The sequence below is a fragment of the Pteropus medius genome, unplaced genomic scaffold, assembly GCF_902729225.1.
Source record: "Pteropus medius unplaced genomic scaffold, Ma_sr-lr_union100, whole genome shotgun sequence".
Taxonomy (NCBI): domain Eukaryota; kingdom Metazoa; phylum Chordata; class Mammalia; order Chiroptera; family Pteropodidae; genus Pteropus; species Pteropus medius.
The window spans coordinates 39,836,533-39,853,911 of NW_024340849.1; the positions used below are offsets into that span (position 1 = coordinate 39,836,533).

Sequence of the window (17,379 nt, forward strand, 5' to 3'; positions counted from 1 at the left end):
ATTATTATTGTTCATGTACATAAGTGCTATAATATTTACTGACCACAATGCAGCTTCTTAAACACTACCCAAAGTCCTATTGTATAATGTAATTCTCTCTGCTGAAGTCAAGACAGGTACTATGTCACACAGAGAATGCCAGAAAAGTAGAAGCGAGCTGCTTTTCTTAAATATAACCTCCTACATATCCTCAGAGTTTATCTAAAAATTGAAACTATACAAAAGCTCTTAGTGTTATAAAAGGGATGTTTTTAGCTCAGCTCTCAAAAATCTAGATGAGTGCTCAGAGACAATAAATATAATATTTAATATGAAAAGCAGCCTTTTCATTTTTATTTAATGTTGAAAAGGAAGAAATAACACCATTGGCATTATTTGAAGCTGAGCTGCCACCATTCATTATCATGCAGTGCTGCCTGGTCAGCCCAGAAGAGTGGTACTTGGTCCAAAAGCAACAACCCAGCCACAGCCCTGCAGTGGCACCAACACGTTCGCTGAAGAAATAAGGGACTCATAGAACTTCCTTCCGCAGAGAGACATACACCCATTTCCCCCACAGCTCTTTTTTTTTTTTTTCTGGATAGTCTTCTCGGACATTGGGGAAAAATTCCTTAAGGACTATTTTCAACTAACAATGCAAAATGTCTTACATACCAAAAAAAAAAAGCAATAATATTAAACTGACTTTTAGTAAGTTAAAGTAACTTTTAACTTATTTAATGCAGATAGGTTTAAGTTGATTTTGAGATTCTTTTCCTCTTATCACAGTGTGCAAAAACCTATTACAGGTTTTTCCATCAAATAAAAAAATGGTAACTTTTGACTCTCATGCTCAGTACAGAAATATATTTAAGTGCAATGTTTCCCTTGTTCAAAGGTAGGAGTGAGACAAAAGATATTTGGCTGCTGCAGGAAATAAAAACATTGGGTCTGTGGTTTAAATTGAACTTCATTTTTAGCAACATGTAAGGAAAATAGATAATTTCGATGAAGAACAGATGACAAACTGAATCTCAATGTATAATAATAGACAATTACAAATATTTGGGTCATTTACTAGGGAATATGTATTTTGAATGCAACGAACATTGTACTCCATTTTAACAAAAGACTCTCCCTCTTCCTAAAGAGTTACTATTTAACATTTACAGAGTGCCAATAGTGTGATGGAGTGTGCAGTTCTTTAAAACAATCTAGATAAATTCTTCTTTGAAATTCCGGTGGGAAAAAAATTGCATGTTTGACTAATTACATGCTCTATACTATTTTTTTTTCTAATTCTTAAACAAATTAAAAAACTCACATCAAAAAAAGTTTCATACAATTAAATTTTAGTGTCAACTCATTTGGAAAACCATGGCACCAACAAGACTTAAAACAATCTAGATAAAATACTTTATCATATGCAATGGAGACATTATAGAACTATATGATTAGAATTAGATTTATAAAATGCCACTTAAAAATTTGAATTGAGAATCTCTGGCCCAGTGTTGGCATCTACCCTAGGTTTAATCCACTTCATGTGGTTATGCTGCTCCAGCCAAGACTATAACCCTCAGAACTTGTCTCCTATTAAGCCATTTCATCTCTTTCATTCAAGGTCAAATCTCTAAAAAAATTAGACAAAAATGAATTGAAGGGCCGAGAAGCATGGTAAACAGGCTATTTGGCATCCAAGGACAGTGATAATTCTCAAGTCGATGGCCCAAAATACTAAGCAAGATTTGCTCAAACTGCTATATTTAGACACTTATTTAAGAGCCTAATAAATCTGGGTTCTGGGTCACACATTTCGCCCATCTGAAAATCATGTGACTTTGGGGCAAGCTGTTCAACTTCTTGGAGACTGTTTCCTCATCTGAAAAAATAAGGTTAATAATACCACCACACAGGATTGCTATAAAGATTAAGTGAGATAGCGTATGCAAAATGCTTAGTTCTATCATTAGTGCATATATGGGCTCAGCAAATATTTCTGCTGATATTCTATTTGCAATTCCACAGTCTCAGATTTGTTTAGGTATTTATTGTACATCTTTTGCCTGAACTCACGTCTTCTTTCTTGAAAGTTTCACTGTTTTGTTTTATCCCTACAATCAATCTTAAACATGAAAATTACTTCCAAAGGAACCATTTCAACTACATTACAGTTTTCTCCTTCCTGCTCATCTTTTCACCCTATAAAATAAAGAATGGGATCAATTTTCAGCCTGGTCTCCCTTTAAGACATAAGCATCTTTCTCCCATTACCCCTGAGAATTCATTCTAGTCAAACAGATCTCCTACTCAACTCCAGGGAAAGGTGTTCCAAGCTCCTGTTTGGGCATATCACGACAGTCCACCCTCTAAACCAGTGCTACTCAAAGCATGGTCCATGGACTAGAAATGGTCCCTGATTAGAAAAATACAGAATGACAATTTGACAAAGTAATATTTGTCTGAAAATTCAATTTTTGTTGAATCCAATATTTAAAAATTGTGAGTTATATTTTGTGTGTCTTTTAAATTTTTTCTAGTTATTCATGCTTATTGTATTTTTCAAAATTATTAGTCTACTTGAATTGGGAAGAAAAAGTAGTGCCTCATCATGGACAATTTGAGAAGCACTACTGTGACACACTGTCTTGCTCTCTTAAGTGCTATCTTCCTAGGCTCCTAGAGCACAGCTAATCTGCCCAAATGAAGGGTTCTAAGTAATCTGACCACTGAAGGCAATACTACACTGTAAAGAACCCACTCTACTGCAGAAACAAATACAGTCATCTATGAGCTGTAATTTTGCCTACTGGAATCTTGCTAGATGACAACTTACTATGGCACGAAATTTAATACATAGAGTTAATCCACTGTGGGCCCCTTCCAGGCATTCTCTGTTTTTATTCACTGATTTAATATGATGCTTTAGTTAGACATTAACTTCAGGAAGGTGTGCTAAAAGCATAAAAAGAAAATATTTAAATAAGTGAACACTGAGTACAACATTAGGAAGAAGTTCTAGTTGGTTTGTTCTTTTATCAGTAGTATAGATTCACTAACATTATCTCCTTATCTGTAAGAAAACTTTTACCAGTGCCTTCTATGTGAATTATAAACTTCAGTGTCCATTTACAGAGCCAGGTATAGTAAGCTTCTATTGGAGATTCTTGATGAGCTATCCCAGTCAAGTGCACAAAAATGGCCATATATTAAAGTGGGTAACTGGACAAGTTCCTTCTATTTTGATCCAGAAATTTAATTTAACACACATATTTAAACATCCACTATGTTCAAAGAACTATAAGAGGAGGTGAGGGTGTACCAAGATTAACGACATGCAGTACCTGGACTCCAGGGACTTACAACCTAGATGGGGAGTAACATAAGTCAACGAGTAACTATTACACGAAGTGACATCTAGCAAGTGTTGTGAAAGATTTCTAAACCTGTTTATATAGAAGTTCAAAGCAGATCTCACATCTAGCTGAGAGGGTCTGGACAGGTTTTGTGAAATCATGCACATGTGAGGGAAGCTTATGAGGATGGATAAGACATCAACAGCTAATAGAATGAGGGGAAGGATGAGGGGGAGAATGAAGAAATGAGCATGAGATTAGTTACACACACATGCACACAAACTTAGTTTATTGCCTATAAACATGCTCCTCCAAGTCTATGACAACTGTATCAAAAACTATTATATCATTTGTAAAAGTTGTAAACTGTTAAGAAAATCCATTCCCTCCTCATTGTATTGTATTACATTTTGTGACTGTTAACTCAAAAAGTGAATGTAAGAAATAAAATTTCTAACATTAGGAAAAGAAAGTCCACTCAAAGTTTTTAGTTTACATTTATAATATTAATGAGGTTCTTTAATTATAAAATATTAATATCAACTTCTTCAAGTTGGTCAGGGGTACACAAGCCAGAGGCATAGTCTTGAGTGAGAGGTGACAAACCAGAAGAGAACATATAAGTCATCTAGAAATTCTCAGACTTGGGTAGGGGCCTGGACTGGATCACAGATTTAGCTGGCATTAAAAGGAGAGGACTCTTACTGCAAGCTGAAGAACATGTGGACAATCAGGTCACAATAAAATAAACCTACACATATAATCTCTACTGACACTTCATCTCAGCAGACTTCCCCAATTCTCCTGTATCTGTTCACTCCTAACTGGCTGCAAGTCATGAGTATCCCAGTCTACCAAGACCAAAAAATTAAATTTTAAAAATATTTGAAAAAAAAATATTCCAACATGCTCCATTTGCTTGGAGCTTAGAAATGATAGTTTTTTCCATTAAAGTTTTCTTACATATCATAAGTATCCCTCTTATTTCCTATGTTTTAACCTATCAAACATCTGTCAACATAGTTGGAAGAAAGTGGGCTTTTGAGAAACAAATAGATGCATTTTTCCTGAAGTGCAGATCATACATGAGACAGTAGTAGGAGATGAAGCTGATGCATGAAGAACTCAGAGAATCAATCTAGATGCAAAAAGGCCTTGGACTATAATTGTTATTGTAATGGGTAATATTTAGTGAAGGCTAACTGGGTGCTTCACGTGGATTCTTTCATTTAATCTTCACAACATCTGATGACATTAATACACTTATTTTACATAAGAGGAAATTGATGTAGAGAAAAACACACTCAATCTCTAATATTTATATAAATAGGCTTCTCCTATCCTCTCAGGACTAAGGGCAATAATAACTGTGTTGTCTGGAAGAAGACTTAGAAAGGATTAATAAGATTAATAAGATGCCATTTTGGTGCCCTAAGCAACCACACAAGGCCTTGAGACCTACAAATTCAATGCAATCCCTTCAAAATCCCAGCTGTATTTTAGCAGAAGTTGACACACTGATCCTAAAATTCATACAGAAATTCAAGGAACTAAAAATGGCCAAAACAATCTTCAAAAAAAACAAAGTTGGAGGAGTCACACTTCCAATTTCAAAACTTAATCCAAAGCTACAGTAATCAAGACTGTGTGCTACTGGCATAAAAACAGATATATAGGTCAATGAAATACAATTAAGGGTCCAAGAAAAAAACCTTACCTTTATGGTCAATTGATTTTTGATAAAGATGCCTAGATAATTCAATTGGGAAAGAAGAATCTTTTCAATAAATGGTGCTAAAACAACTAGATATCCACATGCAAAGAACGAAGGTGGACCCCTATCTTATACTATACATAAAAAATAAACTCCAAATGGATCATAGACCTAAATATAAGAGCTAAAACTATGAACTCTTAGAGGAAAACATAAGTGTAAATTTCTGTGATTTGGATTAGGCAATGGTTTTTTAGTCATAACACTAAAAGCACATATAACAAAATAAAAAACATATAAACTGGACATCATCAAAATTAAAAATTTCTATTCCTTAAAGAATACCATCAAGGAAATAAAAAGATAGCCCACAGAATGGGAGAAAACATTTGCAAATCATATATGTGAGAAAGGCCCTGTATCTAAAATATGTAAAGAATTCTTACAACTCAACAATAAAAAGATAACCCAATAAAAAATGGGCAAAGAATCTGAACAGATATTTCTCCAAAGAAGACATATAAATAGCCAAAAGGCACATGAAAAAGTACTCATCATTAGCCATTAGAGAAATACATATCAAAACCACAACAAGATACTACACTTCATATCTACTATGATGATTAAAATAAGACAGACAATAACAGTGTTGGAGAAACTGCAACACTCATATATTGATGGCAGAAACAAAAAATGGTACAGCCACTTTGGAAAACAGCTTGGCAATTCCTTAAAATGTTAAACGTAGAGTTAGCACATGACCGGGAAAATACAGTCCTGGGTATATACCCAAGATAAATAAAAATATACGTTCACTCAAAAATGTGTACATGAATGCTCATAGCGGCATCAAGCATTACTTACAATTGCCAGAAAGAGGAGACAACCCAAATGTCAATGAACTAAAGAACAGATAAGAAAAATGTGGTATATCCATACAAAATAACAGCTTTTGGAAATAAAAATAAATGAAGTACTGATGTATATACTATGATATGAATACATGGCTGAAAACACGTAATGTCTAGAATAGGCAAATCTATACTGATAGGAAGCACAGTTGTCATTGCCTATCTAACTTCCTGTCTCTAGTTATCTGAATACTGGCTCCTGTAAAGGGTGAGGTGCACTTCCTGGATGCTGAGAACTCCTGGAGCCTTCTCCAGAAGAACAGTCACTTTCCCAATTGGCCAAGAGGTAATCCATCAATGTTAATTTAAACATGTTTAACTAAGTCTTTGGTTTAGAAGAAGGTTTGTCAGCACGTATCCAGTAAAGCACAGCTACAAATCAGTGATAAGATATTCCAACACAGACAATTATTTATGATGAACGAGCATTAGAAATTTGAGGATGGCCAACCTAAAGTAGGTACTGTACCTCCATTTGGAAAATTTAAGTGGAGTAAGAACACTATGAGGTTGTCGCTACCTTTCTGCAAGAAAACCTATCTAGGTTTTTTTTTTTTCACAGAATTCCTGCCTTTCTTCACTTCTTCAAATCGTTGTATCCGATTTTTAAAAAATATGTTTAGCAAAATGTAGAACACCTTAAAAAGTAATAGTAACAAATGATAGGTTCCCCATATATGGAACCTTCTGAAATACATTAAAGGGGAATTATATAAAAGCCAATTTGTTTTGCTCTGAAGTAATTTTATGTTTAAGTTCAAGAGCAATAGACATTTTCTGGGAAATTATCCTAAGTAAATAATAAAAAGAGGAAAAAGCTATATGCATACAGTTATGCATTACACCATTATTTTTAATGGTATAAATCTTGAAGTAGTCCAAATGTTCTAACATTAGGATATGGTAATTAGTGCATGACACATGTACCCTGTGGAGTATTATGTAACTGTCAACAATAATGATGTAGCATATGAAAAATGGTTAGGATGCTGTTTTAGAATCAGACTCCTAAACTGTAATAATTACCATTATGCATCAATATATAAATATATAAAGAAGAATGGAAAAAGCAAGCAAAAAATGTATTATGAAAGTGAAATTTTATATATTTTACAAGATGAAGGGAAAAGAGCTGGGGGAAATACAATTTGTTAATTATACACATACAATTTCTATCTTATAGGTCTAAATTTGTTAACATGAAACGTGTTCACAATAAATTAAGTGAATAAAGATGTATATGTGTGGTATGATAAAATCATGTTTTCTGGTGCGGGGGAGGAAGTTGCTGGCCAGTAGGTAATTTTTAAAGCAAACTGTTCTTATAATTTATACACCATAAAATACACTCATCAAATTTTTAGTATATTTGTAGAGTTACGTAATCATTCCCACGATCCAGTTTTCGAACATCTCCATCATTCCAAAAAGTTCTCTCGTGCTTGTTTCTAGCCAGTCCCCACTCCCATCCCCACTGATCTGTTTACTATCTCTGTAGATGAAATTGTATTTTTGACACAAACAAAAAGAATAAATCATGTTTATGTATTCATACAGAAAAGTCAGAATAAACATGTACCAAAATTTTATGTCTACTTATAGATAATATTAATTGCATTAAAAAAATTTTTCTGCAGTTTTTAACCAATTAGCATTTATTGCCTATTGAAAAGGATTTTGGTTTTGCTTTCCTTTAAAAAAAAAGACATGAAAAAATAAATAAAAAATAAAAAAAGAACATATGAAAATTTCACATAAATATGGCAGATGATGCAAATGAATTTACTTTCACTTCCTACCAAAACTCAACTAAAAGTATAGTTAAGAGTTTTTTAAAGCATGAATCATAAGGACAAAAGAGAACAGAAGCAAAGGAAACAGAAACAAAAATTTTAAACTGGAAAGCAGATGGATAAGTAGATGACCTCACAGAATTGAGAAAGTTGAATCCTAAATCAAGCTTAGACACAACCAGTTTACACAGTAAACCACATACCTCCCCAAAGGCATCGCCAGGTTAAATTTCAGGCATGAGGATAAAGGTGAGGCTGAAAACAGGAGGATTAAATGAAATTCTCTTTAAAAAATAAGATAAATCCCTAGATCCCTTCCCCAAGTCTAAGCAGGCAACTATACTTCTCCCATTCTGCAGACAGCTGAACAGGCACAGTTGAAAGTAGGGGTACCGTTCTGCAAACAGGGAGATTAGGTGAACATTTTATGTACCAAAAGCCAAGTCCGCCCACCTCCAGACCTCTTCTCCAACTCAGCTTCCAGAAAGATAATAACCAGTCCTACACAATCAAGGCAGGAGGTCAGAGATTTTTCTCTGGAGAATCTATCAAGTCTAAGAGGGAAAACTTAACATACCAACAGTGAGCATTTCTTAGCAAAATGGCCCACAGGTGGCAAGCCTCACCATGGGATCAGAGCTTCTTATCAGCTTTATGTGACACTGCTCTTAAATAACAGCAGACAACCAAGATCACCAGACAACTGAGGAACATCTTAGACACAGAGACCAAACCAAACAAACAAAAAACAACCTGGTGAAAATAAAGACTCTGCAGGGAGAAAACAGTGTTTAAACATTTATTTCATTAATATATTCAGAGGCAGAAAACAGCGTTTAAACATTTATTTTATTAACATATTCAAAGGTATAAGACAATAGGTAGATATACTAATATATACTTTACCCAAATGAGTTGAAAACTTATCCTCACACAACCTGCACACAAACATTTATACCAGCTTTATTCATAACTGCCAAAACTAGAAACAACTAAGATGTTCTTCAAAAAGTGAATGGATAAAAAATATACAGTGGAGAAAGCAAAGTCTCTTCAATAAATGGTGCTGGGAAAACTGGAAAGCCTCCCACAAAAGAATGAAACTAGACTGTTGTCTATCATCACACACTAAAATTAACTCAAAATGGATTAAGGACCTGAATATAAGACCTGAAACAATAAAATGCATAGAAGAAAACATAGGAACTAAACTCAAGGACCTTGGGCTTAAAGAGGATTTTATGAATTTGACCTCAAAGGCAAGGGAAGTAAAAGCAAAAATAAATAATTGGGACTACATCAAACTCAGCAAAAGAAAACGTCGACAAGGTAAATAGACAACCATCTGAATGGGAAAATACATTTGTAAGCAACACTTCCGATAAGGGCCTAATATCCAAAATATACAAAGAACTCTGTAAAAACAAACACACAAAAAAACAATCCAATCAAAAAATGAATGGAGGACCTGAATAGACACTTCTCCCTAGAGGACATACGAATGGCCAACAAATATTTGAAAAGATGCTCAACATTGCTAGCTATTAGGGAAATGCAAATCAAAGCCACAATGAGATACCATCTCACACCTGTTAGAATGGCTATAATCAACAGGACAAGTAATAACAAATGTTGGAGAAGATGCACAGAAAAAGGAACCCTCATACACTGCTGGTGGGACTGCAAATTGCTACTGCCACTATGGAAAACAGTATGGAGGTTCCTCAAAAAACTAAGAATTGACCTACCATAGGATCCAGCAAGCCCTCTACTGGGTATTTACCCCAAAGACTTGAAAATCCATATCCAAAAAAATATTTGCACACTGATGTTCATAGTAGCATTATTCACAGTGGCCAGGAAATGGAAGCAACCGAAGTGTCCTACAATAGATGATTGGGTTAAGAAGCTGTGGTACATATATACAAGAAAATATTACTCAGCTATAAGGAGAGATGAAATACTGCAATTTGCAACAACATGGATGGACTTTGAAATAATCATACTAAGCAAAATAAACCAGACAGAAAAGGTTGAAAATCACATGATATCACATATGTGGGATATAAACCTAAAAGCAACAAATGAACAGGACAAACAAACAGAAACTCGTGGACATAGACAATGGACTAGTGGTTACCAGAAGAGAGTGGGGAAGGGGAAAATAAAAAATAAAATGTTAAATAATTATATATATATAGTATGAAAAAATAAACTAGCATTAAAAAATAATAAATAAGGAACATTTTTCTCAAAAAAAAATGAATGGATAAACTAGGACATATCCATATAGTGGAATATTATTCAGTGATAAAAAGAAACAAGTTATCAAGCTACATAAAGACACAGAGGAAATTTAAATGTTTATTGCTAAGTGAAAGAAGCCAGTTTGAAAGGCTACCTACACTATCATTCCAACTACATAACAACATGGAAAAGGCAAAAATACAGGAACAGTAAAAAGATTAGTGGTGCCAGCAGCTTGTGAAGAGAGAAGGATGAATATGTGGAACACAGGAAATTGTTAGGGCATTGAAACTATTCCGTGTGAGGTCCCCAACCTTTCTGGAACCAGGGACCGGTGCTCCTATGAGAATCTAATGCCTAATGATCTGAGGTAGAGCTGAGGCGGTGACGCTAGCGCTGGGGAGCAGCTGCAGATACAGATAAAGCTTCGTTCTTTGGCCCGCCACTTACCTCCTGCTGTGTAGACTGGTTCCTAACAAGCCATAGACCAGTACCAGTCCACAGCCCAGGGGTTGGGGACTCCCGTGCAGCAGTGGTAAACACATGATGTTAAACTGTTAAAACCTATAAAGCTGTACAACACAGAGTGAATCCTAATGTAAACCACAAACTCTAGTTAATAATAAAGTATCAGTATTCATTCATCAAGTGTAACAAATGTACTACACTTAGGCAAGATGTTAATAACAAAGTTAACTATGGAGAAGACTGTATGAGGGAGAATCTGGGAGAACTCTGTATCTTCTGCTCTTTTTTTCTATAAACGTATTACTCTTAAAAAATGCAAGTCTATTAACCAAAACAAAACAAAAAACAATCAATGAAGTACTTTTTTCTAAAAACTTGCTAAATTAGCAATGAAACTGATACTCTTACATTCCAGGGGGAACTATAAATTGGAAGAATCCTTTGGGAAGCCATTATGCTATCATGTATCTGAAAGTGTAACTTCCATCTGAGCAATTTTACTTTCGGAAATCTATGATGAGAAAAAACACAAAGTATGGTAGGGAGGGATCTATAAACACCAAGTAAAAAACTGAATCTCATCTAAATTATCCAGTGGGTAAATGGCTAAATAAATTATGTTGTATCATAGGTGATATAAAGCTGCAATAAAAATTATAATCATAATTTAATTTCGTAATTCAAAAAAAATATTCACGAGAGAAATACTAATTTTAAAAGTAGAATATAAAATTACATAATTACAATTATCAAAAAATACATTTCTGCAAAAAGCTGTGAAGTTGGTGGGATTATAGATTTTCTTTTTCTCTATTTCTCAAACTTTCTAAAATGTTATATTTTATTTAAACAACAAAGGGGTTTGAAGTGATAAAGCAAACTGCATTGTTAGTATTACTTTAATATAAATATTGGATTTGATAATGTCTTAATGATAGTTTTTACCCTATGGAATATTTAAATCTTACTTATTTTTACAATAAAATATTTGTCACAAAAATTAGAGAAACATGGAGTTAGCTGTAAATCACATTACTTTAAAGGACATATGTTAAGTTATTTTACTACTACTATTATAATGTGACTATTAGGATATTCTATTGTTCATTAATTTCAAATTTTCTTAAGTCTCGAGTTGATTTTCCTTTAATGAAACATTATTATTGGCATGAAGACGATATGAGTTTTAAAAAATATAACTGATCAGTTTCCGGTCCGAGTGTGGCATGATTTCTGATTGCCTCTTTATTAACTCAAATCTGCACTCTGAAGATCATAATTTCTTTATAATACAATGTGATGGCTATTTTCTCTCACATATCTTTATATTTGGTTATGAATTGCTTGAAAATTAGTATTCTCACTTAAATATTCTAAGAATACTTGATGCCAGAACATTTACACCCAGAACATTTTACATTAAGTATTCTCAGTGCCGTGAAGAATTTAGGTCTAAGCAAAACTGCTAAGTGCTAAATGTAGAATTTTCAGTGTTTACTACTAAACTCCATGTTTTGAGGAGAATGCTGTTGTAACCTCAGTATCCTATAATCTACAAATCTAAATGGCTTCAATACTAAATAAAAAGTCATCTGTCATGGCTATTTTATCAGTTTCATAAGATCTCATGATTTTTTGTTGTCAACAAAAGAACTTATGAGTTTTTATCAATGGCTTTAAAGTAAGGAAAATGTTTTTATTTTTTTAATAAAAGGGGAGGTGGGGGCTGGGTTTTGAAAGGAAAGATGTCCGGGGGACATTTGGTAAGAAGTGTAGGATCCAAAGAGTTATCAAAGAGCTTCTTTTTTTCCTTTTCTCCTTTCTCTCTCCCATTATCCCCTACTCTATGTGTTTATCTCTTCTCACTTTTTCTTCCTCCAATCTGTTTCTCATTTTGCTTTAAAAAATAAAATAGAAATAATAGAGATGAACTAGTTTGTAAGTTACAGGATTGAAAACAGTTTAGAGACAAAATGTTGAAAATAAAGCAGGAAAGGGGTATCATAAATGGATTCCTCACTCTGAGGAATCAGAAAAGGTTAGGATTCAATATATACTGCATGAAGGCTTCCTTTTTCTCCGTGAAGTAGAAGGAAGTTCATTTTCAGAGAGCTGGAAAGGGAACTGAACTGAGAAGAAAGTTTAGGTTGTCCAGTCATTAGACATAATTGGGGAAGAGCCAATTTGGGATAACACAGGATTTCAGGACAGAGTTCCTAGCAGAGGTGAGAATGCATGTAGTTGTATCACTGATCACCCTAGTTGTATGAATTTCTCCAGCAAAATTCATCAATTTGGTTCCAAGAGCAAAGAAAAGTAGATGGCTAGAAAGTCAGGTACTGATGAAGGCCAAAGGATGTATCTGGAAAACACTGAAGACTCTAAGGTTTGTTTATCATGGAAGAGGTAGTGCTACACATGAAGGTAAGGGCAGAAAGACAGGTCAATAGGAGAACTGACTCAACAGAAATAAGTACATAAGAGAGGACAGATGCCTACAGGCATTCATGTGTAGTAACCTGACCTAAGATGAGTCTGAGATAAACAGGATGAAGTGAGGGAGGGACCTCAAGAGGTCAACTGGTCCATGCTTCTGCCACCAAGCAGGACCACCCAAAGCCTTCCAAAGGGAAGAGACTCTGTATTGTCTTTCAAGACCACCAAAATCAATACCTGACCTTTGATATTCCTCCACATCAGAAGTCAGAGGGATTTTTCTGTAAAGGACCAGATAGTAAACACTGAAGGCTTTAAGGTCACAATTATTCAACAATGCATTGTGACTTATATACCCATTGACAGTATGCAAACAAAATGAGGATGGCCGTACTCCAATAAAATTTTATTTTTAAAAATAAATAGTGGACTGGATTTAGTCCAAAACAAGTTTATAGGCCTCTGCCACAAGCCATTTTCTTCTGAGGTATTTGTTCTTTTTTTACTGATCACAAGGATGCTTTATATACAAAGAATATTAACATTCTGTTTATTACATACACTGCAAATATTTTGTTTTTCTTGTTTATGTCTTTTGTTTTGAATATTTGGGGGAAATGTAAAAGTTTAAATAAGTATGTTGATGGAGTCAAATCTACCAATCCTTTCCCTTGTTTTTAGCTTTATAATTATGGTTAGAATGATTTTCCCTACACCAACATTATATAAATACTCCTCTTTTTTTCCTCCCTAGAATTTTTAGAGACAGTACGTGTATGACAGATAAGAACACAGACTCTAAGGCCAGAATGCCTAGGCTTGTAGTACCTGTAGCACTACTCATTATCTCTTTAAGTGTCCATTGCCCTAAAATGGGGGTGGAAATAGCTACTAATTTATAGGGCCGCCCTAAGGATTAAATGACTAAAATATGTGCAAATGTCAATTATTATTATTTTGGTATCTTTAATTCATCTGGAAGTTATTCTGATTTAAAAAGTGAGCTTGCAATCCAATTCTATTCCCCCCACATCTTTCGATCTAACTTAGTTTCCTTCCTTCCTTTATGAGACATAAACATTTTTAATTTTTTTCATTGTTATTACAAGTGTGGTATTTTTAATTAAAAATAAAAACTATTTATTGACTTTATATATAGTTGACTCTTGAACAATGCAGAGGTTGGGGTGCCAACCCCCCATACAGTCGAACTCCGTGTATAACTTTTGACAACTCAGAAACCTATGTTGTCTCTTAGTATTCATTCCTGATTCCAGGACCCCAACGAATACAAAAACCCATGGATGCTCAAGGCCCCTCTATAAAATGGTGAAGATCAATGCATATAGTTGGCCCTCTGCATTCACAAACTCCCAATTGCAGATCAAACAGTACAGATATTTATCGAAAAAAATATAAGTGGACCCAACCAGTTTAAACCCACGTTACTCAAGAATCAACTGTACATGGTATTTATATAGTTTACAGTGGCTAAAAGGGCAGGCTAAAAGGTTTATTATATGTTGCCATCTAAAATAGTGAGTTTTTTTTTTTTTTTAATCATATGAGCTAATAGATTAAAACAAAGGTCCAATGCCTCAACACGTCATGAGGCCTATCCCGTGCCTACCTCTGGGCCTCGCAAAGTCCCCTCCAAGCTGATGGCCCTGGCCATCTTTCTCAGCTTCTCTCACACGTCAAGCACTTTCCACTGGAGTCCTCACATATTCTGAAGTGCTCTTTCCCCAATTCTCCTCTAGCTTTGCCTCTTTCTTCCTTTTCATCTCAACACAGACAGTCCCTCCTCAAAAACTTCCATAAATATCCAATATAAATTATGTACTCTGCTACTTTTGGCCTTTCTAGCCCTCAATCCAATTATAGAATCATATAGTTATATAATTACAGACAAGTGTGTTTATTACTATCTTCTGTTTGAGTAGAAACTCACTGAATATTGATTGAAGTAATGAATAAAAATTAAAATAAATATTACAAATGTTACTAGTGAAATAAAATCTCACTAATCTTACTCTCCACAGATGTGAAATTTAAGGCCACACAAACTGAATTGTATCTTTAAGCTATTTATGAAAATATTTTAAGATCTTTGCCTCATAAGCATTTGCATACAATTAGATGCTATTACTACACATTATTTGTGAGCAGCTAGTCAAATGATCATCTATGCTGTAGAGAAAAACATACTCTTACAAAATTCCATAAATCAAAATTTTTGTGAATTCAAAACTAGTCTTTTCTCCTTTTAGTCTGAGGTTTTACTCATGTCAGTATATTTGAATACTGACATTAGTAAATACTTATCTATTTATCTATACACATATTTATCTATTTAATCATTCAATTACATATTTATTGATTACCTTCTAGGCATTAAGCCCTGGTGACTGAAACATAAATTATACAAGGTCTGTGCCCTCTGAGAGTTTAGAGCCAAGTGAGATACATGCCAATCAATTATAACCAAGGGACAGCACACACAGAAGTAAATACAGCAGGCTGCTTGTTGACTGGAGAGGTCAGAGATGGCTTTTTGGAAATGAGATTTATTATCCACATTTTAACTACCTATAAAGAGGAATATTAAGTGAGATACCTTCAAGAAATTACAAAAGATAGTAAATCTCATTTATTTATATCTTCTTGTGAAACTTACTTTTCACATTGTTAAAGAACACCTCTATCCATTTTGTCATCTGTCTTCAATGACAACCAGATTTCAATCAACCATAGTGTGGCAGAGGCTAACTAAATGCTCACCAAAACCACTCCTTCTCCCTGGAGACATGGCCAAATATCTCCTAGTTCTCACAATAGAATGTGCCTAATGTGATGGCCAAGACAGCTAAGTGTTGTGTGTCTTCCCTGTATTCTCTCCTCTTTCCAGAATAATCTTGTAGGCTGGAATTCAAAGATGGCAGCAGAACAAGATGAAAGGAGCCTGGATACTTGAGCGACTACAAAAAGAAGCACTTCACCACGATGGATTGCAATGTGAGCAAGTAATTAATTAAGCCACTGAAATTCTGTGGGTGTTTGTTACAGCAATTAGCTTATCCTAATGAGTCATTTCACTGTGAAGGTAGTAAGTAGTCAATCAGAATTTTAAAGAACAAGATAATAATAGATATTTTTGGTATCTTTTCTAATATTTATCCTGCTGTCTTCTTTGGTTTTATTTGGGGTCCTAATACATACAGCTCGAGGAGAAAGGTTTTGTTTGGTCTAAGTTCATCATGAAAATCCTGCTCTCCATCTTTCTAGCCTTCTCTGCAGTAAGGGATGGCCAAGCAGTCCAATTCTAGCTAAAAAGACATAAGAGGAATATACTATAGGGGATTCTGGTAAATGTTTTCCCTCCCTGATAAAAGGGGACCTGCATGGATGACATCATCCCTTTCTTCTTGACTCAAACAGGGACCTGCATGACTGGGGCTGCATTCTGAACATAATAAATCCATTTTGAACTAACATAACATACTCATCAATGCCATAAATTTTTGAGCTGATATGGAATATGCATGAAAAAAATAGTACATGCCCCCATCTAAAGGCATTTAAAGTTAATTTTTTTTTTTTTTAAGGCGAGACAATCCTTGGGTGATCCCACAGATTGCAAGGACCTTGTCAGCTTACGATCCCTTATTTTTTAATTTTTTATGCCTACAGCACCTGGTCTTCCTAGGTGGTCTCCCATCCAAGTACTAACCAGGCCCAACCTTGCTTAGCTTCTGAGATTAGACGGGATTAGGCTTGTTCGGGGTAGCATGGCCATAGACTAAAGTTAATTTTCTATTTAAACATTGACATGACAAAATAAAGGCCTCAATGGGCCCACTGCCACTTGGTGAAATTTGAAATATAAAGATCTGTTAATTTCATATTCTTAGTTATTTGTCACCATCTATTAAACATAAAGCAACATGGTTATCTCTCATGCTTTTTTAATGTGCTTCTTTAAATGTACTGGCTAAGAGCTTAGGCTTTGGAGTTAGATTGCCTGGATTCAGACCTCAGCTCTGGCACTTACTCTGAATATAAATGATACTAAACTTCTGTCCATTTTTTTCCCTTATTGAAATAAACACAATAATAGCATATACTAAGGATGGTGATAAGAATTAAATGATACAACCAATATAAAGTACTTAGTAGAGAGCTTGGCACCTAATGCTTAATAAATATATATAATAAACATAAGATTTATTTTTATTACCTCCAAATTTTAGCCATGCAGCTTCAAATAATGAAATAATCCATTATTTGTGAGGGAGGCATTTGGTTCCCACGGGTATAAGTGTGCTTTATGTTCAAGGCCTCCTGGTGAGTAACCCAAAGAATAATTAAGGCTGCCCAACAGCCTTTGGACTACTTGGGTTTAAAACAGGGTTAAAATAACATCGTGGCTAAGTTGTTTTAAGTAAAGGATTAGAGTCAATGACCAAGAGTCAAGG

At 34.6% G+C, this 17,379-nt stretch overlaps 1 protein-coding gene and 1 pseudogene across 5 annotated transcripts in view; both read right to left on the minus strand.

The window, feature by feature from the left end:
• The window catches only part of GREB1L (GREB1 like retinoic acid receptor coactivator), a 224,638-nt gene that overhangs the window by 181,532 nt on the left and 25,727 nt on the right, over nt 1–17,379 (minus strand). The gene's annotated exons all lie outside the window — the stretch shown is intronic.
• LOC120590053 (uncharacterized) lies at nt 16,586–16,704 on the minus strand (annotated as a pseudogene).